Here is a 25,241-nt window from a genome sequence, read left to right as displayed (position 1 = left end):
TTTGCTTAACTTACTGTGTTTGGGGTCTCCTTTTTGCAGGCTGCACGTTCGTAGTTCCCGTTGTTTTTGGTGTCTGCCCCCAGTGGCTAAGGTTGGTTCCGTGGGTTGTGTAGTCTTCCTGATGGAGGGGACTGGTGCCTACGTTCTGGTGGATGAGGCTGCTTGTCTTTCTGGTGGGCAGGACCACGTCCAGTGGTGTGTTTTGTGGTGTCTGTGAACTTAGTATGATTTTAGGCAGGGCTCTCTGCTAATGGGTGGGGCTGTGTTCCTGTCTTGCTAGTTGTTTGGCATGGGGTGTCCAACACTGGAGCTTGCTGGTCATTGAGCTGGGTCTTAGTGTTGAGATGGAGATCTCTGGGAGAGCTCTTGCCGATTGATATTATTTGGGGCCAGGAGGTCTCTGATGGTCCAAGATCGTGAACTCGGCTCTCCCACCTCAGAGGCTCAGGCCTGACACCCGGCTGGAGCACCAAGACCCTGTCAGCCACACTGCCAGGTATGTGGGGAGTTTCTTGCCTTTTGGGAAGTCTGAGGTCTTCTGCCAGCATTCAGTAGGTGTTCTGTAAGAGTTGTTCCACATGTAGCTGTATTTTTTTTTTTTTTTTTTTTTGCGGTACGCGGGCCTCTCACTGCTGTGGCCTCTCCTGCCGCGGAGCACAGGCTCTGGACGCGCAGGCCCAGCAGCCACGGCTCACGGGCCCAGCTGCTCCGTGGCATGTGGGATCTTCCCAGACCGGGGCACGAACCCACGTCCCCTGCATCGGCAGGTGGACCCTCAACCACTGCGCCACCAGGGAAGCCCTGTAGCTGTATTTTTGATGTATTTGTGGGGAGGAAGGTGATCTCCACGTCTCACTCCTCCGCCATCTTGAAGGTCCAGGATCTAAACATTTCTTTTATTAGGCCAAGGATTGATTCTTTAAGTATTTATTTATTTATTTAGGCACACGCCCTTTTGAGGAGCCAATGGAAACTATGAACATTCTCCCCAAACAGCACACACACGCACATTGTATCTTGCTCGCAGTATCTGGAAATCCATGAGCCCCCAGCCTATATGGAGCATTTTGAGGCAAAGACATACCCACTGTTAGTGAACAGTGGGGGTGGTCCCCAAGGACCATTTCGATGGGGTTTCATCTATGCTCTTATTTCACAAAACTGCCCTTGTAATATTGCCCTTGTAACAGGAATAATACTACCACCTTTAAAAATGTGAACTGGTAAATATTTAAGAAAAATAAATGCTGTAAATATGTTTTCACAGAATCAGTCCTCATGCAAAATCAAGCCTGTGCATCAGTGCCTCTTACTGTCTCCCCAAGGGTGGTCACCAGCCCAAGGTTGAGCTTCTCTGCAAGGGTGTCACTAACTCACCACTCCTAACAGGACCTATTGTACTTGGGACTGCTAAAACTTATAAATATTAAGCCAAAACCTCTTTTCCTGTTTCTAGGCCCCAAAACACATGGCCATACAGAACAATTCCCAAAATATCCAAGAATCCATCCATTTTTACCATAACCTACTTGGCCACTGGGGTGACGCAGACTTGAACTTTAACCACAGCGACCAGAGAAGTTATGAGCGGGTGGAGTGGAGCCTAGGGTGGCTGGCCTGTGAGCGGACCCTCCTTCTGCCAGGGCATCTTGCCATCCAGGCCATGTTGTCTGTCTCAACCCAGTTCCCCAGAAATGGCACCCGAGATAGAGCCTCCGTGCTCTTCCTCGAAGGAAAAGGAGGCCAGACAGGGAGGGTGATGTCAGGCTGGGCAAAAGGCAGAGCAGGTGCAAGGTGGGACATTACCAAGCTGGCCGGGGCTTTGCAGGAAAACACAGCTGATTATTAGGTTACAAGGGATGTCTCCAAGGAGACCATATGGAACCACTGCATTCTGGAACATTCCATCAGAGAGGACAAGCAGTTTGTCTGCAAGTTCCTTCCAGTTTCCTGTCTCTCCTTGGTCAACACTTGCTCCCACAGGGTATTAATTGGGCCACACTTTGGAGTTGTGACATTTGGTCCCTCCAGTCACCCAGTAAGGAAGCCTGAGGCTCCATAGGCCCAGAGGCTCCCTGGGGCTGAGTCCAAGGGGTCAAGCAGGACCAAAAGGACCTGGGAGGCGCGCAAGCTGCATCCAGTACGTTATCTTGACAGCTGCAGGTGCTGGTGACACACACTGTCGGGTCAGAGAATCACCTGGTTCCTTCTGGTCTGTGGTGGATGCTGACCCAGCAGGGGAAATGCAGACTCAGGGTCCCACCTCCACGGTGGACGGGTTGAGAGGAGGAAAGCGAGAGGTCAGGGTCTCCATCTGAGAGGTCAGCATGACACCAAAGCAGAACAGAGTGTCCCATCATAACGTCTGCAGTAGCCCCAGCTCAGCGTAAGGCAGGAGGCCAGTGCTGGGCAGGCGAGTGAGGATCCAGGGCCGAGTGGCTGGGGCTCCCGGGATAGAATGCAGGTCGGACATGGAGTGGGTTAAGGCTCGAGCCAGCCGGCCGTAAGGTGGAGGGTCTACCGCACGGAGGTGGGAGCAGATGGGGGTCGACACGTGACTTTGCCATTAAAAATGACAGATTGCCTACTTGCCTGTTTCAATAGTGCTTTGTTTGTGTCGCTCACCCTGAGTATCAGGCTTTAAGTTGCAGAGATTGTTACACTTTTTAGGAAAATATCTTTTAATTCACGCACAGTACACAGCTATCCATGTATAGCATATACATTACAGAAAGATGACCACTGACGCTTAAATAGATATGTGTGTGTTTTTTCTCAAGCTCTCTCTCGCGCGCACACACACGTGCGCGCGCACACACACACACCACCTTGCTTCAGTAAACAGCATCGTGCAACCCAGACTAGACTTCGAAGGTCTGGATTCGAGCCAGCTGTATGAATCCAGGGCCCCTTGTTCTTACGAGGCACTTTGAGTCTTCTGACCCCATTGTAGTAACGAACATGTATGAAATAACAAGGGGAAAGAAAGAAACGCTGTTTTTTACAAGCTTTCCCATCTCTGATGATTTCTGGTGACTACTGCTACGCTAAATTGAGCCAATTTTGATTAGTAATTAGCATCGTGCCTCGCAAAGGTGCTAGAAGATATGGTGCTTGTCAAGTGTATTATGACATTGCACCTACTTTTCCGAGGGATATCATTTCTCATAGCCTGATGAGCTGCCACCTCTTCCCCACCTGTTCTCCAGAAACATCATCATAGTTGACAGGTCTTTATTGCCTCAGCCCCAGAAGTCCTGCCCATGGCATCCTGTGAAGGTGAACCTGCACTAATGGATTCTGTCATTTCTACGAGGCAGAAACCACATCTGTGGGAGCCTGGTTGGTTCTTTTGTTTTAATGAAGCAAAAGTAGCCTCCATATATGTCTGTGCCTGTCTGCAAAGTGACAGTGATTGATCTCAGGCTGAAAGCAAGTTCAGGGCCCTCCCTGGGAAGCACATAAATCTCCCAGCCTCCTTGTGACAGATGCCGACGGCCTGCCAAATACCCTCACGACGACTCCCTCAGAGGGACCCGTCCCTCTTCCCAAAGCCAAAAACTTAGCGTCCACGGCCCTAAAAACCATCGAGCTCTCCCCTTCTCCTCCGATTCTGTCGTGGACACATCGTATTTAAAAGAAACACGGGCAAGTACTCTTCCTTCGGTTAAATCTAGCGCCTGTTCCCTGCTTTTCTGGAATAAACCAGATCATGAAAACCACAATTGAATCCCACTTCCTCCTGTGAGAGATAAGAAGAACAAAGACTTGGGGAGCCTCTGAAACTGTCCATACAAAGAAAGAGCACCGCCGGGGATCTGCTTGTGTTACAACTAAACAAAGAGTCCTTCTCATTCTAGCTCATTCTAAAATCTTTTTGTAGACTTTGAATTTTTTAATTTTCCACTGATCCTGACATGTAATCTGGGGGCCAATAGGCATTTCCCCAAACTAAAACTCAACAATACTTAGTTGATCCTTGAAAGCCAAGAGGAACTTATCAACATTTGCCCCCATTTAGGCTCTAAGAATCTTCTTTGACTCTGAAATAATTTATGTACCAGACCTACTGCTTCCAACAGTTTCCAAAACAGACCCTCTGACAATTAAAACTATTATTGCTGATGACCTTAGTATGGTGCCTAAGTTCTGGTATTTCCTTTTGTTTTTTTTTATTCTTTCAAACCTAAATTTCTCTTTCTAAAATGTGACACTAGCACTTCTTTTGTATTTTTCATGAACACTTAAGATCACTCATGTCCTCCCAAATGCTTCTGCCAAGGGCATTATGGAGTTCTCACCTTTGTTGACCTGTCTGTACATTTTATCTGTTGGCCACTGTCTTCCTGAAACTCTTCTGTCGGCTCCGCTCTCTCTTTGCTCTCATCCTAAACATCAGACCATCCCCTCTCCCTGTCTTGTAGGTGCCCCATCGTTCGCCATCTCCTTAGATACTTGGTCTTTGTCTCTCCTCGTTTGATGCTGCCTCTGTAGACAAGCTCATCCACTTTTGCAGAGTCATTTATTGTCTGCTTGGTTTTAACTCTCAAATCAAATCGACCTCTTCAGCCGAGGGCTTTTAACTGAGCTCCACATCTTCTAGAAGGTTCCCAAGTACCTCTGAATGACACACTGACACCTTGGTATTGAAAGATGTCACAATGGGACGCTTCACTCTCTTCCTACCTGTTTCCTCTTCTCCATTCCCTGCCTCAGGGAGTGACATCATGATCTAAACCCTGCTTGAGTGGGCTCCCTGGGTTCCCCTCTGTCACCTCCTTTTTCCTCAGCCTCTACTTCAGCAGGTCTTTAAAGTCTATTAATTATGTCTCCTAAATATTTCTCTAATAAATTCTCTTCTTCATCAGATTCTTCAAGGACTTATCTCACTATGTCTTGTTATTGTTGTTATTTTGTTTTACTTTCTTCTCTTTTTCCCCCCTAGGATCTTAGTTCCCTGACTAGGGATCAAACCCATGCCCCCTGCAGTGGAAGTGTGGAGTCCTAACCACTGGACCACCAGGGAATTCCCTTTTCTTTTTAATTGAAATATAGTGGATTTACAATAGTGTGTTAGCTTCAGGTGTACAGAAAAGGGATTCAGTTACATATATTTTTTCAGATTATTTTCCATTATAGGCTGTTACAAGATATTGAATAGAGTTCCCTGTGCTGTACAGTAAATCCTTGTTGCTCATCTATTTTATATATAGTCGTGTGTGTCTGTTAAGTCCATACTATTAATTTTCCCCACCCCACCTCCCTTTCCCCTTAAAAAACAAACTTACGGTTACCAATGTGAGTTTATATCTGTTTTGTAAGTAAATTCATTTATATATTTAATTCTTTAAATTGAAGTATAGTTGATTTACAATGTTGTCTTAGTTTCATTGGTACAGCAAAATGATTCAGTTATACATACATATATTTCTATTTTTTTCAGATTCTTTTCCCTTATAGGTTATTACAAAATATTGAATAAGAGTTCCCTGAGCTCTACAGTATGTCCTTAATGTTGATCTGTTTTATATATAATGGTGTGTATCTGTTAATCCCAAACTCCTAATTCATCCCTCTCTCCTCTTTCTCCTTTGGTAACCATAAGTTTGCTTTCTATGTCTGATATCTCACTGTGTCTTAACCGTCTGTCTACATATTACTCTCTGCTAAACTAGGGGCAGGACTAGATTGAGAACTAGACTTTCATAGCCATCTGTCGCTTCAGTGACCAACACTGTAGGCACTGGCACACAGTAGATGCCAATAAATTCTCATGTGAATGAAGAAAACAGTAAATGTATAAGTGACCTACAACGTTAAAAGAGCTTTGAACGGAAAAATTAGCTATAATATCACATTACTGGGGTGGTTTGGTTGTTGTTGCTTGTTTTTAGCAGGTCTTTTCAGTGCTTCGTCTATAGGCATACATTTTTTTAGGTAGTTATAATGATCATGGACATACAATTTTCTGTTCTGCTTTTTTCTACTTAAGCATTGACTTGTAGCCGTTTCTCCACGTGCTTATGTGGGCTTTATAGTTCTCCTTTGTAACGGCTACATTATACGGCAAAAGTAATTCCAGAACAACAGGGGTAGGATTGCCAAGCCAGCACTGGTAGGATTACATCTGATACACAGCACGGAGTGCCAGAGGAACCTGCCAAAGTGTAATAACTTTGAAAACCTCTAACTCAAAGCCCAAATTTTCCCATTGGCCAAATAACCCTAATCATAGTTGTTTGTAATCCTCAGAGAAAGCGTGTTGTACAAGTGGAAATGATTTTTAGCATCTTATAGGTTTGAAATGTGTTTGTAGACTAGGAATAACTTGCTTTCCTTTGTCTCTGCCTTTGAAGGCAGAGCGGGTTCATGACAACCTACCTTCCCAGAACAGCCAGGGTTGAGAAGAGTAAGCGGAAAAGGTCAGGCAGAAATATTTCACTTCCTTTGTTGCTCTGGACTCACCTATTTTATCTTTTAAAAAGTTTCCTCCCTGCCTTTCTCCCGTAATATGATCATCTTTGCCTGAAATGATCAAATGTTAGCACTGATGAATTATCCCTAGCCCAACTCTCATGTTTCAGATGAAGAAAGAGAGTTCTGGAAAAGCTAAGCAACTTCAAAGTCCTCATGTCCTGGGCTTCTCCTTGCCCCTTCCAGAGTGACCCATTTCTGGAAGAATTTTGGAGTCAAAAGAAATTCCAAACTTTGGGTGACTTTCCATTCATTTTTCAGAAGAAATTAAGTCCAGTAAGAACAAAAGACACCTCCCAGAAGACAGTGAAGTCCCCTTTGTCCTCATGTAATGCTATGTTTTTATGACTCATCAATTAAACAACACTAACCACAGTGGAATCATAAGGAAATCTACCATATTCATATATGCTCATTTTCCTCTCATTCACTTTAATGTGACAATATTTCCATGCCCAAAAAAGACAAGCCCACTTCGTTTTGATTACCGTTAACATTTTTCCTAAACTTTGTTTCAGAAGCATAAACTGTCGTGCAATGCTCTTTACCTCTGCTTGTTGTATAAATAACCACTGCTAAATCTCCCATTTTTTGTCTCCGAATCCACCGTTTGATAATGGCCATTTTCATTTATGACAATGTAAAAAGGCAAATGATACACTCCATGAAATCTCTTTTGAGTTGTTTTCCCCACTGAAGGACATTCATTTGCCATGCTTTTTTCAAAATAAAAATTGTATATATTTAAGGCATAAGCATGATGATTTGATATACGTGTACATCGTAAAATGATTGCTACAGTCACACTGGTGGTGTTAACACATCAGCACCTCACATCATTACTATTTGTTTTGTGTTGAGAACATCTGAAATCTACGCCGTTAGCACATTTCCGGTATGAAATACAGTATAATTAACTGCAATCATCACGCTGTACATTCAATCTGCAGACTTATGTACCCTACATGATTGCAACTTTGTACCTTTTGACCAACATCTCCCCTCTTCCCCCACCCTCATCCCCTGGTAACCACTGTTCTACTCTCTGCTTCTATGAGTTGGGCTTCTTTACATTCCACATTAAGGAGATCATGAGGTATCTGTCTTTCTCTGCCTGTCTTGCCACTAAGCTTTAACTCCGAGCTCCAAGCCAGAGTTCATTGTTAATATCAAGCTTTTGGTGAATGAACGAGACCTCACTGAAAAACTTCTTGAGCTCAAATGCCTTATTTTATACAATACCTGCAGTGCTTGAAAGTCATTTACGAATGAAAATTGTATTAATCACCCATGCTGTCCATTCACTTAGCTTATTTTTGAGGTTCACTTAAAAAGTTTGGTCTTTGTTCAGTGAGAACCCCATACTCTCACCTGTGACAGCAGATGGCCCAAATGCTGAGACTTCCTTGTTAGAATCAAGGACTGTTAAAGTCTGAGGGTTCTCTGATAGCATCCTGGACATTTAGTTCAAATTTCTGCTTACATTTCTCCAGTCTGAGGGTACACAGACCTCTGATAGCCTTTTCCACTGATGATACCTCTCTTGATCAGAAAGGTATTTATTCACTGAACTCACATCTACTTCCTTGCTATTTTTACTCATTTATTCTCATTAGATATTTTCACATAGCCACACCCAAAAAAAAATCATTCCAAAATCTTTCAGAAAATGAGTTACCACCATGCTCTACTTTTCTATAAGTTCAAGTTAAAGGAAACATATCAGACCTCCGTAATGTAGGCTCTCACTCTTCCCATAAAACCTATCAGACAAATATAAATAATATATTTTCCTATATCTGGGTTTCAACACTGAATTTTCCTATATCTGGGATTCAACACTGAAGTTTGTTCCTGAGGTTCCTTCTGGTTTTGTGTCTATTATCTGTAGCTACTTTATCTCTTCTGGCCCTAAATAGGTGACTATCTAATCATCATCATAAAAGCCAAATGGAAGTATTTGGCCTATAAAATAATGCATTGGAACCATGTGAGCCATTAGCCTCTGTGGAAAGTAGAATAATGACCCGCCCCCCCCAAAAAAAAGTCCACATGATAATCCCCAGAACGTATGCATATGTTACCTTACATGGCAGATGGACTTTGCAAATGTGATTAAGGATCTTGAGCTGGAAATGCAATCACAAGATATCATATAAAAGGGAGGCAGAAGGGTCAGAATCAGAGAAGGAGATGATGACAGATGCAGAGGCCAGAGAAGGAGAGACTGGATGATGCTACATTGCTGGCTTTGGAGGTGAAGGAAGGGGCCACAAGCTAAGGAACGTAGACTGCCTCTAGAAGGGAAAAGACAAGGGAAGAGATTCTCCCCTGGAACATCTACTGACTCTTTGATTGTGGCCATAAGACCCATTTTGGACTCCCTATCCCCAGAACTGTAAGATAATAAATTGGGGGGGGGGGGCAGTTTAGATCATTTACATTTAATACAATTATGGATATGACTGGACATCAGTTTACAATGTTGATGTCATTTTCTGTTTGTCTCCATGATTTTTGTTCCTCTGTATCCTCTTTCCTGTCTTCCTTTGAAATATTCAAATAGCACTCATATTCCACTTTAATTTTTCTATTGGCTCTGTGACTCTCTCTCTTTGTATAGATGTTTTGAGTGGTTATTTTCAGGATTACTTATTTCATACCTAACTTTCCATAGTCTACCTGGAGTTAATATTTCCCCCAACAATATAACACCATTTTCTCTCTCCCCTTTTTGTTATAATCATCATATATATTTTCACATACCAAAAATCCCATTAAATGATGTTCTGCATTTGCTTTCCACGACATACATATTTTAAAGAACTTGAGAGGTGTAAAATAGTCTCTTTAGCCAGATATTTACCATTTCAGTTGTTTTTCCTGAATTCCTCATGTTCTAGTTTTCCCTCTGGTATCATTATCTTTCCATCTGAGAACCTGCCTCTAGCATTTTTTTGTCTTAAAGCAGATCTACTGGGGATGGATTCTAAATCTGTGTGTTTTTAAGCCCCAGTTCGAGGTTATATGTTACAGCAGCGATAGGAAACCAATACACCTCTCCTTCAGAACTCCTTACATCAGTGAGGGGATATTTACGGACACAAATAAAATGAATACACCAATGCTGCACAGGCTATTAAAAACCATGAGAAGGGAAGTGGACATTATTTTCTCAGTCCATAAAGCGAGGCGGATATTTAAAAGGGGGACTTGGGTGGCATTTTACAAATCTGGAGAAAGCCTTGAGGCAGGAGTGTGGTAGTCGGATAGAAGGAACAGCAGGAAGGCGGGTGAGTGGCAGGGAGTGGGTGAGGGGCCAGTGGCAGAAGATGTAGCCAAGGAGGTGGCAGAGCCCTGGCCTGTGAAGTTTACAGGTTTCACCCAAAACGTTGAACTTGGGCTTCCCTGGTGGCGCAGTGGTTGGGAGTCCGCCTGCCGATGCAGGGGACGCGGGTTCGTGCTCCAGTCTGGGAGGATCCCACACGCCACGGAGCGGCTGGGCCCGTGAGCCATGGCCGCTGAGCCTGCGCGTCTGGAGCCTGTGCTCCGCTGCGGGAGAGGAAAAAAACGTTGAACTTGAGAGCACTTCTAGAGCTCATTTTTGTTTCCTTGATTTCGTCTTTAGCAAGATAGGCTTTCCAGGACGCCCCTTCCCCTGGCGGTGGCTCCAGAACCAGCCCGAGCATCGCACATCTTCCTTGTGGCAGCAGCTGGAGTGGGTGCAGTGAAGAGCAGCCCGGTGGCGGTGGGGCCGGGCAGGCGGGGGGGGGGGGGGGGGGGGGGGGGGGGCCTCAAAGGAGCCTAATCACAGAACACACTGACACTGCGGCTGCGTTGCCGCCGACCGGGAGAAAATATCTTCATCTGGACACCTGAGCAGAGGAGTAAAAATAGAATCCCCAGGATGTAAAAATAAAATCACACACACACAGAAAGCAGACCCAAATCTCTCCTGAGACTAGAACAGTTTGAAGGGGGAAAAAAAGAAGAAAATGGAGCACCAATTTTGATAGAATAGAGAACTGGGGAAGAGGATGGTAAGTAATTCCATGAAGCCCGGTTGCTGGGGCACAGAGACCCAACCCCTGGGGGCTGGAGGAGGAAGCAGCCCAGGTCAGGCATCTTGTTCTGGTGCCTGAAACTGTGGACCCAGCCACCTTCCAGGAAGCCCTGGCATGGCGCCCAGGGACACACGATGGCTGGAAGGCTGGTGCTTCTTCCTTAATCCACCTCTCCCCTTACACATGTGTGTGCAAGCACACACACAGACACTGTTTGTTTCCACTCTAGTCTTCCAAATGACTCCTGCTGTGGATGAAAGACCACATACTCCATATTTTGAAATTAGGGGGTTTTTTTGGACACTCAAAACCTGTACCGGGAAAGAAATGAGCCCACCAGGCAGCCTCCCGGGTGGGAACAACCTTGCCTCAGTGCTTACAAATGAAAGTACAAAGGATTGCCACCTCCATCACCATTACCACCGCTTCCAGAAGTTGCTTCAGGAGACCCACAGGAAGGGAAAAGCCTTTTATTCATAAGCAAGCACCTTCAAACGGCTATTACTCTCTTTTTATTACAGCTTTATGGAGGTAAAATGCAATCCATCCATTTAGAGTAGACAGGAACACGGTTGCTAGCATCTTCACAGTTGAGCAAACACTACCACAATCAATTTTAGAACATTTTCATCATCCCCGAAACCCCTATGCCTCTTTTCCGTATTTCCCCTCAACCCCTCCTCCAGCCCTAGACAACCCTCAATCTACTTTCTGTCTCTATGGACTCATCTCTTCTGGACATTTATTTCATAAATGTGGTCCTTTGTGATTGACTTAGCATGTTTTCAAGGCTAATCCACGTTGTAGCATGTATAAGTACTTCCTTTCTTTTTACGGCTCAGTAATATTCCATTGTATGAATGTACCACATTTTATTTATCCATTCTTCAGCTGATGGACATTTGGATTGTCTCCACGTGTTGACTATTATGAATAATGCTGCTATGGACTCTGTGGCCTGTTTTCACTTCTCCTGGGTACATACCTAGGAGTGGACTTGCTGGGTCATATGACAACTTTATGTTTAACCTTTTGAGGAACTGCCAGACTGTTTTCCAAAGTGGTTGCACCATGTTACATTCCCACCACACGTGGTGGGTTCCAATTTCTCCACATCCTGGCCAACCCTGTTATTACCTATATTATTAATTATAGCCATCCTAGTGGTATTTCGTTGTGGTTCTGATTTGCATCTCCCTGATAGCTAATGATATTGAGCATCTTTCCATGTGCTTATTGGTCACTTGTATATCTTTGGAGAAATATCTATTCAGAACCTTTACTCATTTTTAAGTGGGTCATTTGTCTTTTAATTATTGAGTTGGTTGTAGGAGTTCTTACAGATATAAGTTCCTCATCAGAGATATGATATGCAAAAATGTTTATCCCATTCTGCGAGTTTTCCTTTCATTCTCTTGACAGTGTCCTTAGAATTGCCAATGTTTTTAAGTTTAATGAAATCCAATTTATCTATGTTTTCTTTAGTTGCTATCTTCATTACTGCAGCTTTTGTAGTAAGTTTTGAAACTGGGAAATGTGAGCCCTCCAATTTTGTTCCTTTTACAGATTGCTTTGGCTATTCTGGGTCCCTTGAATTTCCATAGGAGTTTTAGGATCAGCTTGTCAATTTCTGCAAAGATGCCAGCTTGTATTTTGATAGGGATGCACTGAATCTATAGATCAGCTTGGGGAGTACTGTCATCTTCAAATATTGTCTCCCAATCAATGTCTTGAATTTCTTTCCATGACTTTGTAGTTTTGTGGTTTTCAGAGTATAAGTTTGGCACTTTTCTTTTTGCTAAATACGGTCCTAAGTATTTTATTTTATTTTTATTTATTTATTTTTTTTTTTTTGCGGTACACGGGCCTCTCACTGTTGTGGCCTCTCCCGCTGCGGAGCACAGGCTCCGGACGCTCAGGCTCAGCGGCCATGGCTCACGGGCCCAGCTGCTCCGCGGCATGTGGGATCTTCCCGGACCGGGGCACGAACCCGTATCCCCTGAATCGGCAGGCGGACTCTCAACCACTGCGCCACCAGGGAAGCCCAGTATTTTATTCTTTTTGATGCTATTGTAAATAGAGTTGTTTCCTTAATTTAATTTTCACTTTGTCTGCAGCTACTATGCAGAAATCTAATTGATTTTTATATATTGATCTTATACCCTGCAACCCTTCTGAACAAAAGGAACTGGGATTAAAATATACAATTTAAAAAAAAAAAACACAGGTCGCAGTAAAAGAGGTCAAAAACATTTTAAAAGAAATGCAATTATAAGTTTGAAAAGAACGTAAGTCGTGTTCATATCCAGAGTAAAGGGAAATAGGACCCTTGAGGTCTGTAAAGAGGTAAGATAGTTTGTCAGGAGAGTAAAAACACGGCAGATGTTTTTGTTAGTTGAGACTTTAACTTTTAGAATATTTAACATAAAGTTTCTCTTGGTGTGGAAGGGACTCATTTCCTTGTCGCCTCAACCCTCATACTTGGCATAAGCCAAGTTTCCAGACTTAGCATCCTTGGGAAGAGGCCACCTTACAGTGGTCCAGTCGCTGTACAACTAATCTAATGACCACAAGAAAGGCAAGATTGGGTGGACCTTTGTGAGTCATTGCCAGCATTTTCTTTTTCCTCAAAATCAAGCTAGGCCATTAAAGGGATTCTGGGTCTTTGCCCACGTTCTCCCCAAGTTGTCTGACACATGGACCATAAACACCAGCAAAGTCCCTCCTTGCATGACTGGTCTGGTCCAGTTGGTTTGTACCTAATATTTCATACTAAACTCTTGGAGCGAAAGTGAATTTTAATGATCCCTGAGGCATCCTTTTCACCTCCCAACCAAAATGGTGACTGAGAACAGCTTGGGATACAGATTTCTATCCAGAAATCTCCTATACAGTTTCTTAAACAAATAAATAGGCAACAGTAACTATGACAATAGCTGTGTTTTGATAAAATCAAGTTACATGATGCATACTTTGCACACAGATGAGTAGCAGTTGAATCAATCAGTCAAAAAAAGGAAAGATGTAAACTTACCGAGTTTTTAAGAATTTGAACAGTAAATAATCTTCTGTTTTTAAACTTCTACAGTATTTAATGGTATGTAATTGGCAAATATGGTTTAAAACTTTAAATAAAATTTTTAATGCCCTTTGAAAATAGACCTATGTTCTTTGCTCCCAAAGGATCCACTTATGGACATGCGTGCTGTAGTCAGTCTTGTCTAAGGGCACAGATATGTACATGCAAGGGTAAAACATTTAAAGCTGCCTTAAATGTCCATTAATAGGAAAATGTTGAAATAAACTATGGGGTACTATGCAATCATTAAAAACAGTGTCAGCCTCCAAAAGAACTGACCCCCAAAAAAGTGTACAAGATAAATTACTTATTGAGAAAATCAAAATATATAATATCACATATATATATATGGTATCTCACACTTTTAAAAAATCATATTAGAAAATAAATATTTCTCCATAACGATATTGATCTATGAATATAAAAGAAGAAAAATACATGGAAGGATCCTGTGATAAGCAGAGTAACAGCCCGCAAAGATGTCCACATCCTAATCCCAGAACCGGTGAATATGTTATTTGGCGACGGAGAGTTTAGTGCAGATGAAATTAAGGTTATGAACCAGCTGACTTTAAAATAGGGAGATTGGGACTTCCCTGGTGGTCCAGTGGTTAAGAATCCACCTTCCAGTGCCGGGGACACGGGTTCGATCCGTGTTCAGGGAACTAAGATCCCACATGCCGCGGGGCAACTAAGTCCGCGCGCCACAACTAGAGAGGAGCCCACGGGCCTCGACGAAAGATCCCTCATGCCGCAACTAAGACCCGACACACCAAATAAATATTTTTTTAATAATAATAAAATAGGAAGATCGTCCTGGATTATCTGGATGGGCTCAATGTACTCACAAGGGTCCTTACAAGTGAGAGGGGGAGGCAGGCACGTCAGAATCAGAATCAGAGGGGCGCAGCTGGGAAAGACTCGACTGACCATTGCTGGTTTTAGAGGTGGAGGAAGGGCCGTGATTCCAGGACACAGCTGCCTCTAGAAGCTGGCAAAGGAAACCCATTCTCTACTAGAGCCTAGAGAAAACGATCCTGCTGACACCTTGATCTAAGCCCAGTGAGACCTGTTTCATACTTATGACCTCCACAACCATAAGATAAATTCGTGTTGTCTCTATCCACTAATAAAGACAGCGATTTTTTACAGCAGCAACAGGAAATGAATAAAGATGCACAACAAACTAAATAGTAATAAGTTATGTTCAATGGAGTAGAATTCAAGTGCAATGAGAGGACACCTTTATTTTTTACACTTTACAGTTATTGACTATGTTTTTTATATGAACACATGTACCTTTTGTAATTTAAAAGATTTTTTTTAAAAACCTGTGGGGTTGTCTATGAGAGAAGAGTAGACAGACGGACAACTATAATAAAGAGTAGACAGACGGACAGCTATAAGGATGTTGAGAAAGGAAAGGATCGTCCTTTCTGTTTGCATCACAGCAACTGGAGGAGGTGAGATTTATAGTGGCTCTTAAATCAACAGGATACTGACAAGCAAAGATAGAGGCATCAAAATGAAGAGGCAGCCGTGAACAAAGGGATGGTCCAAGCACGTGGGAAGACTAGCCGGTGTAATTTACATGCTATTCAGCAGAGCACAGTGGGACTTCCCATCTAGGAGAGCTTTAATCCCTGATCCCAGAGGCTTGGATGGCTTACTGCGGGTTTGGGCTTCTTTGGTTTGGGCTTCTTTGGTAGGTGATGGAAACCTATGAAGGTTTTGGCATTGTGGAAAAACCTGAATGTGTTACTTTTTCAGATTAATCCTTCAGTGCAGAGAGATAAGGGAGACAGAGAGGTACACCCCACCACAGCTAGGCCCTGAGATCAGAACAGAAGGGAAGACGGCAATGCAGAGGGGAATTTGGGAGCTGCTGTGGAAGCCAGTTCTGGAAGGCTTCATCACTCAGCAGCTGTGGGCTGGCAGGAGAAGGAAGCAGAGCAGTAGGAAATGTGAGAGTGAGAACGGGTTGGGATAAACTGAGTTTGAGATGCCAGGGGAGTCTCCTGTGTAGGTGCCGGGTGGCAGCGGGATAGGGGTGACTTGTAAGGCTCCAGGACAGGGGGGTGCCGTGGAGAGTGGGCACAGGGCCACGGCCAGAGCCTGGACAGCACCCATCTGCATCTCCACCCATCTGCATCTGTCACATCCTCGTCCCTTCTCTTTAACCCATACGCTTCCCCTGCCTGCCCTCCCAGGGAACTTTTATACCTGGCATAGTGATTTGTTCTTCTTTCCCATAGCCGTACTTAGCCTTTCTAAATATTTCACAAACATAGTGGTTCAGCGCCAGAAGTCTTGCACTCTGCATATTCTCAGGGGTGAGTGTGTCTCTCCACACGCTGCTGACGTGCACAGGTCTCTCTCTGCTGAGATTCTAGTGACAGATTCCCCAGCAGCCCTGAGAAACCCGGGCCCACAGTCCACACTGTTAGGAAACCTGCTTTTACTGCTGACCTAGACCTTTCCATCAGAAAGGTCTTTTCTTCCGGAGATCTGCCAAAACAAGAGGCGTGACCTGCTTTTTATATGCATCGTAAAAGGTAATTAGTTCAAGACCCTGATGTGCACAGTTAAACTTTTCTCTTATATCTACTAAGTATTTCATCAGAAATTCTTCTCGAGTAAGTCTCATTGGCAATCGTGCAAAGTGAGGGGCTGGCAAAGAGCAAAAATAAAAGAACGGACCACTTGCTTTGGGGGAATTCATGCCATTTGAGTTTTACAGACACACACATCCACCCCTCCCCCTGGTCTCAGAAGAGGCGTCCCCACCCCAGGAATCCTACGTTAGATCTGAAGAACTAGCTTCTGGTCAGCATTTTTCTCTTAATTCCCAGGAAGCCAAGGGACCAACATTATTAGCTTAATTGTTCTATTGTACTGAAAGAAACAGTATTTAATATCAAAACGCCCGACGTTTTTCTGATCTGGTCTTGCTGATCCACTCAAACTTCTCACTGATTTGAAACACCTTTCAGAATCAAAACGTAACTCTCTACCCCAGACATCCTGGGAATGACATTTACATGTTTTTTTTTTTTTTTTTTACAAGAGGAGATGACCATAACAATATTCTATGAACAATCCCAAGTACAAAGGCTGAGAATTGCTTTCTTTCCCTTATGTTCAATGTGAAACAATAAGCAACAGGGCTCTAAGGAATTTATTTTATGATAGGTGTTTGTATCGCCCCTGCTCGCCCCTCCCCCAGCCACCATGCATATTTTCCACCACCTCCACTTTTACAAAATTATCTACTTTTTTTTTTCTTCATCATATTCCCTTCAGTTTGTTCCCTGAAATGATCACTTTGGATACCACATGGGTTGATACTGAAATGGCCCCTCCCTGGTGAGGAGCTCCTGGTCACTGGGGAATATTTCAGAATTTCCCTCTGAACATCCATGTTAAGTCCCCACCCCGCTCCGCCAAATACCCAGCCCCATTTATGGACGGGTATTTAAAGAGAAATTTTGAACTGTCATTGAAATAGATTTCTTTTAAATTAATGTATTTATTATTTATTTATTTCTGGCTGCATTGGGTCTTCATTGCTGCGTGTGGGCTTTCTCTAGTTGCGGCGAGCAGGGGCTACTCTTTGTTGTGGTGCACGGGCTTCTCATTGTGGTGGCTTCTCTTTGTGGTGGCTTCTCTGTGTTGCGGAGCATGAGCTCTATGCGCACAGGCTTTAGCAGTTGTGGCATGCGGGCTCAGTAGTTGCAGCTTACGGGCTCTAGAGCACAGACTCAGTAGTTGTGGCGCACAGGCTTAGTTGCTCCGGGGCATGTGGGATCTTCCCGGACCAGGGCTCGAACCCGTGTCCTCTTTATTGGCCAGTGGATTCTTAACCACTGCGCTACCAGGGAAGTCCCGAAATACAGGTTTTTAAAAGGTAGAAGGCCCTGACTTCCCTGGTGGTCCAGTGGTTAAGACTCCACTCTTCCACTGCAGGGGGCATGGGTTCAATCCGTGGTCAGGGAACTAAGATCCCACGTGCTGCATGGCCGAAAAAGAAAAAAAATTTTTTTAATGTAGAAGGCCTTGAAAATGATTTTATAAACACACATATAAAATAATTTTCCCAAGAATCTCTTTGAATTGGCTTCTTGAAATGGCAGCTGAGCAGATGTTACATAATTTCCCCTTTTATCACACTCAGGGTGAGAGAAACAGTGCAACCTCCCCAAAGAAACATGCAGGTGCTGGGGCGGGGACAGAGTAGAAAAAGCATTTTCACTTTTAGGTTATGAGGGAGAGTCGGCTTAGCCCCAGACGTGGCCAAGGTCCCTAAGCAAAGAAGCCAAGAACTGAGTCGACGTGAAAAGTTAATCGTGCATTTGCTCCTGCCAGAGGCCAGGCACTGGTGTTCAGGTTGAGGCCACTGTAGCATGGTGATACCCAAAACCATGAGACCACTGGTTTTCTGAGCATTCGTTTCATCTGGGCTCTGCTAACACACATCCACGCCCCACTCCTGACCTTCTAGAACTGAGTTCCCTGGAGACAGAGCGCTCCAGGTCATGATGATGAGAACCTTTAAAAGGCAAAATTAACTTTTCCTTTAAAACTAGCCACACATTCTCTCCTCGATTTCCGAGGATTTACATTCCCTTTCTGAACGCAATTTTATAGTCAGGGCGTGATCTGTTATTGGGAGGTTGATGTGCCGGTAGAAGAATGAGACAGACTTTCCATTCTCCTCCCTCTCTTTTCACTCTGCCTGATCACTGGTCATTTCACTGATCATTAAATCGTTCGCCAATAGGAAACACAAACAGGGTGACAGTCGTTCAGGGGGTTGAGGTGTCTCAGCAAAATGGACGGTGAAGTGAGCACCAGTTCTGGATTCTGAGGACGTGGGTTCAAGCACATACCAGATGTGATGGCCAGAGGTGCGTCTCACCTTGGACTGAAACCTTGAAACCTCAGCTCTGCCACTGACGGTGTGACTGAACATGTGAATGCACTTTATTGCATGTCGATTCACTGGTCTAGTCATTGGGAATGACGGTAATACCTATGTCGCAGTACTGTAATGAAACGACTCACATACAAAGCACCCAACACAGGGGCTGATAGGCAATCGGTAACTCTTGTTATATGTGATGGGAACTCTCGTTGTCCTAGTTGTATAAAATCAAATGGGTCCCTTAACCTTCTGTCTTCAGTGCCCTAAACTATAAAATAGTGCCAACCTCACAGAGCTGGAAGAATTATCCTATTGTATAATATGAAAGTATAATGCACATAATCACCAGTAAAATACTAGTTATAGAAAAGTGTTAAGAATTGGGGTCAGCTGTTTACAAGAGCCAAGACATGAAAGCAACCTAAATGTCCATAGACAGAGGAATGGATAAAGAAGATGCGGTATATATATATATACAATGGAATATTACTCAGCCATAAAAAAGAATGAAATAAGGCCATTTGGAGCAACATGGAGGAACCTAGAGATTATCATATTAAGTGAAGTCAGTCTGATAGAGAAAGACAAATGTCATATGACATCACTTATATGTGGAATCTAAAAAATGATACAAATGAACTTGTTTACAAAATGGAAATAGACTTACAGACAGAAAAGAAACTTATGGTTACCAAAGGGGAAAGGGAGGGGGAGAATACATTAAGAGTTTGGGATTAACATACACTACTATATATAAAATAGGTAAACAAGGACCTACCTATAGCACAGGAAACTATACTCAATATCTTTAATAATCTGTAATGGAAAAGAATCTGAAAATGTGTATATATATATATAAAACTGAATCACATTGCTGTACACTTGAAACTAACACAACATTATAAATTAACTATACTTCAATGAAAAAACTGGGGTCGGGCTTCCCTGGTGGCACAGTGGTTGAGAGTCCGCCTGCCGACACAGGGGACACGGGTTCGTGCCCCGGTCCGGGAAGATCCCACATACCGTGGAGCGGCTAGGCCCGTGAGCCATGGCCGCTGAGCCTGCGCGTCCGGAGCCTGTGCTCCGCAATGGGAGAGGCCACAACAGTGAGAGGCCCGCGTACCACAAAAACAAAAATAAATAAATAAATAAAATAAAAACCTGGGGGTCAAAAGACCAATAAGAAATCTCACATACTACTTTGGGAAACAATTTCACATGACCCACTCCAGCTGAAGGAGCCCTATCAGGGAGGAACCCCAGCCTCATAGACAAGCAAGGGGTAATAAGACCCCAAAGGACATGCCTGGGTGACAAGCAGGGTGGGTTGCCACACCCCACAGTAGCCAGAAGTGGACTCTGAGATGTAATACATCAGAGCCAGACAGTTTATTCCGCACAGCACAGCACACGGCAGGAACATCAGGCGGTGGTGCTGGTTCCCCCGCCTCCCAAGCCCCCTGGGCAACATGGTGGGTCCAGATGGAAGCCAGTCCAAAAGCAGGCTGTGCTGCAGCCGAGGAACGCGTGACCCAGAGCTCAGCACCTTTGGTAGCAAGCGGCAAACGAGCCAGTTCCCCCACTTCCACCGCGGAGGGAGCAGTAGCCACACCACGCTCACGTTGACCTACCTTGTTTTTATGTGACCAGCTACAGGAACTGCTCAGGAGCAGGGATGTACGGCTTCAAGTCTGCACCCTTGAGGACATTCAGGGATGCTTGGGGCCCATGGTGGACTGTCCCTCCCCCAAAATGCATAGCACATGAGCCAGTCATTACAGTAATTATTCCATCCTGGGTACACAACCGAAATGCAAGCCCATGCCACCAAAAGACATACAAAATATTCAGAGCTGTGTTACTTTTTAACAGCCCCCAAGTGCAAAGGACTAAAATGTCCATCGACAACAGAATGGATAAATAAATGACAGGACGGGCATACAGTGGGATACTTACACAGTTACACAAACAACAGCTACGCCAAACAACCGGATGAATCTCGTAAACATCATGTTGAGGGAAAGGACCCAGACACACAAAAGGACACACCCTTTATGATTCCATTTATCTAGAGTTAAAAGCAAGCCAAACCAATCCACGGGCTTAGACGCCAACAGGGCGGGAACCTTTGGGGAGGGGAGGAAGTGGTGACAGACAGCCAGCCTCTGGGACACTCGTGATGCTCTCCTCCTTGATGGAGAAGTGTTTCCATGGGTGTATTCACTTTGGGACAAGGCATCCGGCTGTAAACTTATAACTCATATCCTTTTTCCTATATGTTATATTTCAGTAAAACTTTTTTTTTTAAAGAAGTTGGGCCAAGTAGAGAGAATGGAAAGATCGGGCCCGCAGCCACCATCCCTTTAATGACGAGCATTACTGCCAGCAGCGAGAGGAAGAGAAGCCATTAACAGGCCAGCTCTTCTAACAAGGGACAGCATCGCAGATAGAGACTCCTAAGTGAGCCTTAAACAGGTGACATCACCAACATTCCACAGCATTCCAGAGAATAATCATACCACAAATGACTGCTCAGAACTATTGCTTCTAAGAACCCCCAATTACCACAAGTCCTTCTATTACTGACCATTACATATTCTTCCTGATTAAGTACCTTGTCACTAGGAGGAAAAGGAAGATGAAGCTTTTGGTGTCTGGCAGATTGAGCCATTGCCCTGGCTTTTATTAAGGCTTAAACAGGAGATCTGAGCTTCTGGTATCTGAGCACACGCCCATAGGAAAATTCTGACACTGTGTTATTGGAACAGTTTTAGGATGCTACCAAAATCCCGAAGTTGGCAATCTTTGCAGAACTTCCCTCAGACAGCTGCTGAAAATTATTTCTAATAGTAGGAGGATGGAGGTGGGGTGTCAGCTGCTGGGAGATAGTGGGAGAGGTAAGCAGCCTAATTTTGGGGTAGAAAGAAGTCTTATTTCTCAGCTTGGATTCTCAGTAACAGAAAAATATATTTTGGTTCTTTCTGTTACTTTTTAACTTGGCAATTTATAACTCCTAACATCTGACTGTCAGGCTACACAGAAATATTAGCAGAGTGTGAATCTGTTTCCCTCTCAGTCTGCTTAAGTTAATGTAGCACCAATGTCTGGTATTCCCAGAAAAGAGTAGAATGTATTTACTAACATATAGCATATCAGGTCAGTTAAAAATAAATAACATTTAGTGATCCATTAAAATGAATTTGGCTAGACTCTTATCAGCAGGGGAAGAAGTTATTCAACCGATCTGCAGTTAGTTACACCAGAACGTGGACGACCAGATCTAACTTTCACCTCTAAGCATCTAATCTTGAAAGCAAACAGGAGAGCTGGAATCACCAATCCAAATTCAGTACAGAATTGTACTAGAAACCCAGTTTAATAATTTCTGGTAGAAATCTTTATCCTAGTATTTATCATCCAGGATTTTTATTGTTCAACTATTTGTTTCCTCTGACAACCCTGGGCTTCCTTAAGCCACAGATTTCCTTATATGTCACAGGCTCTGGCATAGTACCGGGCACATGGCTGGTACTCAATGCGTTTTGTTGAATGAACAAATAAACTTGCCTGGCTGGTATCATGGGGAGAGAACAGAAGTGCTTACTGATCAGCTCAGCCCATCTGACCGAGGTTCTCTCATCAGCTAGACCCACCAAGTCTCAGAACACAATGACCTCATTTCCAAGCTTTGTCATATTTTCATTTTTTAAAATAGATTTTATCTTTTTCGAGTAGTTCTATGTTTACAGCAAAATTGGGCGGAAAGTACAGAGCTTTCCCTTATACTCCATCTCCACATGCACAGCCTCCCCTATGATCAACATCCCCACCAGATGGTCCATTTGTTACAACTGAGGAGCCTACACTGACACATCTTCATCACCCAGAGAACACAGCTGACATTACAGTTCACTGTGTTGCACATTCTATGCATGGTGACCAAATCATAATAACCCTCCACTGTAGTATCATACAGAACAGCTTCCCTGTCCTAGAAGTCCTCTGTGCTCTGCCTCTTCATCCCTCCCTCTCCACTAACCCCAGGCCACCAGGGATCTTCTCACTGTCTCCATAGTTCTGTCTTTCCCAGAATGTCATAGAGTTGGAATCACACAGTATGTAGCCTTTTCCAATTGGTTTCCTTCACTTTGTAATAAGCATTTAAGGTTCTTCGTATCTTTTCATGGCTTGATTGGTTTGGTTTTAGTGCTTTCTATATTTTTTTTTTTTTTTTTTTTTTTTTTTTTTTTTTTGCGGTACACGGGCCTCTCACTGTTGTGGCCTCTCCCGTTGTGGAGCACAGGCTCCAGACGCGCAGGCTCAGCGGCCATGGCTCATGGGCCTAGCCGCCCCGCGGCATGTGGGATCTTCCCGGACCAGGGCACGAACCCGTGTCTCCTGCATCGGCAGGCGGACTCTCAACCATTGCGCCACCAGGGAAGCCCATATATTTTTAATTTCTTTATTTACTTATATATTTTTTTATTTTTCGCTGCAGTGGGTCTTTGTTACTGCACGTGGGCTTTCTCTAGTTGCGGCGATCAGGCGCTACTCTTCTTTGCAGTGTGCCGGCTTCTCATTGCAGTAGCTTCTCTTGTTGCGGAGCATGGGCTCTAGGCTCACAGCTTCAGTAGTTGTGGCACACGGGCTTAGTTGCTCCGCGGCACGTGGGATCTTCCCAGACCAGGGCTCGAACCCGTGTACCCTGCATTGGCAGACGGATTCTTAACCACTGTGCCACCAGGGAGGTCCCTGCTTTCTATATTTTTGAGATGACACTTTTTTTTTTAATGCAACTGTTTTTTATTTTTTTAACATCTTTATTGGAGTATAATTGCTCTACCATGTTGTGTTAGTTTCTGCTATATAACAAACTGAATTAGCTCTATGTATACATATATCCCCATACCCCTCCCTCTTGCATCTCCCTCCCACCCTTCCTATCCCACCCCTCTAGGTGGTGACAAAGCACCAAGCTGATCTCCCTGTGCTATGCTGCTGCTTCACACTAGCTGTCTATTTTACATTTGGTAGTCTATATATGTCCATGCCACTCTCTCACTTCATCGCCTCCCCGTGTCAAGACCATTCTCTACATCTGCGTCTTTATTCCTGTCCTGCCCCTAGGTTCGTCAGAACCTTTTTTTTTTTAATAGATTCCATATATATGTATTAGCATATGGTATTTGTTCTTCTCTTTCTGACTTACTTCACTCTGTATGACAGACTCTAGGTCCATCCACCTCACTACAAATAACTCAATTTTGTTTCTTTTTATGGCTGAGTAATATTCCATTGTATATATGTGCCACATCTTCTTTATCCATTCATCTGTCGATGGACACTTAGGTTGCTTCCATGTCCTGGCTATTGTAAATAGAGCTGCAGTGAACATTCTGGTACATGACTCTTTTTGAGTTGGGTTTTCTCAGGGTATATGCCCAGCAGTGGGATTGCTGGGTCATATGGTAGTTCTATTTGTAGTTTTTTAAGGAACCTCCATACTGTTCTCCATAGTGGCTGTATCAATTTACATTCCCACCAACAGTGCAAGAGGGTTCCCTTTTCTCCACACCCTCTCCAGCATTTATTGTTTGTAGATTTTTTGATGATGGCCATTCTGACCAGTGTGAGATGATACCTCACTGTAGTTGTGATTTGCATTTCTCTAATGATTAGTGATGTTGAGCATCCTTTCACGTGTTTGTTGTCAATCTGTATATCTTCTTTGGAAAAATGTCTATTTAGATCTTCTGCCCATTTTTGGATTGGGTTGTTTGTTTTTTTGATATTGAGCTGCATGAGCTGCTTGTATATTTGGGGGATTAATCCTTTGTCAGTTGCTTTGTTTGAAAATATTTTTTCCCATTCTGAGGGTTGTCTTTTCATCTGGTTTATGGTTACCTTTGCTGTGCAAAAGCTTTTAAGTTGCATTAGGTCTCATTTGTTTATTTTTGTTTTTATTTCCATTTCTCTAGGAGGTAGGTCAAAAGGGATCTTGCTGTGATTTATGTCATAGGGTGTTCTGCCTATGTTTTCCTCTAGGAGTTTTATAGTGTCTGGCCTTATATTTAGGTCTTTAATCCATTTTGAGTTTATTTTTGTGTATGGTATTAGGGAGTGCTCTAATTTCATTCTTTTACATGTAGCTGTCCAGTTTTCCCAGCACCACTTATTGAAGAGGCTGTCTTTTCTCCATTGTATATTCTTGCCTCCTTTATCAAAGATAAGGTGACCATATGGGCGTGGGTTTATCTCTGGGCTTCCTATCCTGTTCCATTGATCTATATTTCTGTTTTTCTGCCAGAACCATACTGTCTTGATTACTGTAGCTTTGTAGTATAGTCTAAAGTCAGGGAGCCTGATTCCTCCAGCTCCAGTTTTCTTTCTCAAGATTGCTTTGGCTATTTGGGGTCTTTTGTGTTTCCACATAAATTGTGAAATATTTTGTTCTAGTTCTGTGAAAAATGCCATTGGTACACTGAATCTGTAGATTGCTTTGGGTAGTAAAGTCATTTTCAAAATATTGATTCTTCCAATCCAAGAACATGCTATGTCTCTCAATCTGTTGCTATCATCTTTAATTTCTTTCATCAGTGTCTTATAGTTTTCTGCACACAGGTCTTTTGTCTCCTTAGGTAGGTTTATTCCTAGGTATTTTATTCTTTTTGTTATAATGGTAAATGGGAGTGTTTCC

General features: G+C 43.5%; 1 protein-coding gene across 14 annotated transcripts in view; it reads left to right on the top strand.

Annotated features, from left to right (window-relative positions):
• DLGAP1 (DLG associated protein 1) overlaps positions 1-25,241 on the top strand; it is a gene marked incomplete at both ends in the record, with an annotated part of 968,578 nt that overhangs the window by 741,958 nt on the left and 201,379 nt on the right. The gene's annotated exons all lie outside the window — the stretch shown is intronic.

Source organism: Stenella coeruleoalba, assembly GCF_951394435.1.
Source record: "Stenella coeruleoalba genome assembly, chromosome: 14".
In the NCBI taxonomy this organism is placed as follows: Eukaryota; Metazoa; Chordata; class Mammalia; order Artiodactyla; family Delphinidae; genus Stenella; species Stenella coeruleoalba.
The sequence above is the reverse complement of the archived record's forward strand: the minus strand, read 5'-3'. Positions and strand labels throughout refer to the sequence as shown.